The sequence below is a fragment of the Apium graveolens genome, chromosome 6 (assembly GCF_009905375.1).
Source record: "Apium graveolens cultivar Ventura chromosome 6, ASM990537v1, whole genome shotgun sequence".
Lineage (NCBI taxonomy): Eukaryota > Viridiplantae > Streptophyta > Magnoliopsida > Apiales > Apiaceae > Apium > Apium graveolens.
This window is the reverse complement of record NC_133652.1, coordinates 179,210,684-179,213,852: the sequence shown is the minus strand read 5'-3', so window position 1 is coordinate 179,213,852 and position 3,169 is coordinate 179,210,684. Positions and strand designations below refer to the sequence as shown.

Genomic DNA, 3,169 nt, shown 5'->3' with positions numbered 1-3,169 from the left:
GGGCTTGCTATCGTAACCCTTTCTCCCGGTGTATGTGAAAAAGAGCGACGAACTCCTTTTTGTTCGGTCATAGGTTGGTCCAAAGAACGAGAGCCGGCTTCCTTAAGTCCGTTGTTCCTCAGTAGCTCAGTGGTAGAGCGGTCGGCTGTTAACTGACTGGTCGTAGGTTCAAATCCTACTTGGGGAGATTTTAGAGTTCTCGCTTTTCTGACCTAGCGACCCCTGTCCTTCTCCTTAGTTTCTAAACTAGCAGAATCGTGGAACATCAAAAGTGGGAAGTTTCTTGTTGGTTTTTTTCCTCACTCTCGTATAGGTGAATTTGGTTTGTTCCATTCTTAGGGAGAAGAAGGATCCACTGGGAATGAATGGGAAGACTGGAGTAGTATCTTCATTGGCCGGAAGGAATTAGTCCCACTCATTTCATTCATTCAGTGCCTGCGGTGAGGCGCGACCCACAACAAACGAAGGGGGAAAGCTTGCTTTGCTTGCTGTAGCCCTATTTGAGTACCTAAGGCTTGGTAAGCGTAAGCTATTTAAGTAGGCTCGAGAAGGGTAGGCTCGCAGCTTCGCTCAGCAGAAGAGCCTTACTTTCCTATTCTATTAGTCAAGCGCTAGCGCCCAACCTATACAAGGGCTTTGAAGGGATAGGGGAAGGGAAGAAAACAAAGATGGTCACTCCTTTTAGGAACATGGCTCGTTCATTCACTTGCTCATGAACCCGCAGCTTCGCCAGAAGCGACGAAGGGGGGCCGGGGAAGGCCGACGACTACATGAGGGGAAGCTATCATAGAAGCCTTGCCCCTTGCTTTACAGATATTGTTATGACTAAATGACTAGATTCTCCCGGAACGCTAGCTAAGCTAATAGTCTTAGTTCCCTTCAATGAAATCAATAAGCTTGTTTTGATTGATTCAGAGCGCCGCCCTCCTTCTTCTAACCCATTGAGGGGGGCCCCGGCCCGGGCCCGGGAAGGGGAGAGTGGCCGAGTGGTCAAAAGCGGCAGACTGTAAATCTGTTGAAGTTTTTCTACGTAGGTTCGAATCCTGCCTCTCCCACTTGTTTGTTGTAGACTTCAGAGAAGAGAAAAGAGGCATTCGTCAGCGTAGGAAGGCCAACCGAGCCGAAGCTCTTTCTTTCTTTTTTTGGCCGTGTCGTGAAGTGAAATTGTATCGTATGTTAGTAAGAGAGGTTGGCGAACTACTACGATTTATAAATCCCCCATCTATGTCCAATCCCAGCGAGAATAGAAGCGAGTCGCTTCCGGCTTGGCTTGTAGTCGTAGTCTTTTAGCTTATGGAGCCGCCGGCCTTCCTACACGCACGCGCCCGCAAGAATGCCCCCCTGGTTCGGGACGAAGCCAAGCCGATACATACGATAGGCGAAAAGGAAAGACCCCCATTTAATTAGCGCCTGGGGAACGCAAGTTTTATCGAGGATTGGAGAGGAGAGGTGGAATAAAAGAAAAGGCTCGGGGTGGATTTAGGAGTCTTTGTGCGAGCCGTATGCGGTGAGAGTCGCACGTACGGTAACGAGGGGGGTTCGCGTCTATACGTGTAGTGTGGTGGTTGGGCCTACCCACCCTATTTGTTCCATGATCTATGGGTCTACTGGAGCTACCCACTTTGATCAATTAGCCAAGATTTTGACCGGATACGAAATCACTGGTGCTCGATCTAGTGGTATTTTTATGGGGATTCTATCTATCGCTGTAGGATCCCTATTCAAGATCACTGCAGTTCCTTTTCGGGCGGCTGTAGGACAGACGGCCGCCTATAGGTGGTAGGGTAGGGTGGGTGGTACCGCTCAGATTGCGGCCAATCTTCCTAACCGCGCGCGGGCCGCGCTTAGAGCGCGTGAAACTCATCACTACCTCGTAAGGGCGTTGAGACCATAGCATGTTACACGAAAGCGCCGCTTTCTCTGTAGCGTTGTCACACAGCTGCCCGCCTAGAAGAGCCACTCGCTCTGTAGTGTTGTCACACAAGATAAGCACGCCGCCCGCCTGCTGGCCGGGCGAATCGAAGTTATCTTCCGGTCAACTGTCCACCCAGTCAAGTGCAAAAAACACAGTAGAATCACGCAACGCGCGCTGCTGGTGTGCTTCCTGCTCGCGAGGAAAGAAAGAAGGGCGACAAAGTGAAGTTCAGATTTTACTGTTTGCAGCATGGGAGCAGATTACCCAAAAAATACCTGGGAACAATGAAAAAAAAGATATCTCGGTAACGAAAACTATAGGGGGCTGTATTGGCGAGATCCAACGGTGAACAGCTGCCCAAAAGAAAAACCGCCTGGAAGTCCGAGGACCTTTAGTACTGTACTCTACCCCCGAACCAGCAGCCTTCGCGCCAAGCAAGACCGCCCTTGTCCCTTTCCTTTCTCCATTCCCCCTCCTTCTTTGCTTTGTTCCAATAGAGTCTAAGGCAAAGCAAAAGTGGCTCGTATGCCTACTTTACCTACTTGTTTACCTACTTGACGAAAGGGAACGAACTTTGTTTCGTTTCCGGGTTTATGGATTGGATTCAGTCAGCGTCACGACATAATCAAAAGGAAGGAGTGACACTTTGGTTACCGGCGAACGTTTCCAAAGGCGACCCTCTCGAGTTTCCGGCTGTTTTCTAGATTGAAGTAGCCTTTCGCCGCCCTACCAAACGAAAGAAGTCGCTATCAAACAGCTCGCCCTACTGAAGTACCAAAGGTGCGCTCAGCCCGGTGACTAAGAAATGGGTTTGCACTTTAATTTCAGTGATGAGGTCGCAAAGAGGGAAGTAGGGCTCTTATTTGACTAAAAGAAAAGTTGGTTCTTCGCTTTCCTTTAGAATGAAAGTCGCTATGAAGCCCCTACTACTTACTTTGTTTGATTCAAAAGGCGAACAGCCCCCCCAACTAGTCGTATGGGGCGGGGTGCTTGTGATAAGCTGCCTTGGATATGAGGAATTATTAAAAAAAGGAAAAGTCCGGTATTTTACGAAGATCTTTCTATCAATAGATAGGAATGAGTGTTCGATATAGGGGATAGGATCCATCTGCTCTTTATGAACGCGGAGCCCGTTCCGAATGCTTCTTCGATCCGGAAGTTATCGCGAAGATAATAAGATGGTGCTCCCCCTCCCTCTGCCTTTTCCCGCTTTGCGAATCTTCCCCTCTAACGCGGACCGGGCGGCGGCGGGCG

The 3,169-nt window shown here is 49.5% G+C and overlaps 2 non-coding genes across 2 annotated transcripts; both read left to right on the top strand.

Annotated features, from left to right (window-relative positions):
• The first annotated feature begins 115 nt into the window (after positions 1 to 115).
• Positions 116 to 187, top strand: TRNAN-GUU (transfer RNA asparagine (anticodon GUU)). Its single transcript has one exon. It is a non-coding gene; the product is annotated as a tRNA-Asn (tRNA).
• Positions 188 to 972: 785 nt separating this feature from the next.
• TRNAY-GUA (transfer RNA tyrosine (anticodon GUA)) lies at positions 973 to 1,055 on the top strand. The gene has a single exon. It is a non-coding gene; the product is annotated as a tRNA-Tyr (tRNA).
• Positions 1,056 to 3,169: the final 2,114 nt, after the last annotated feature.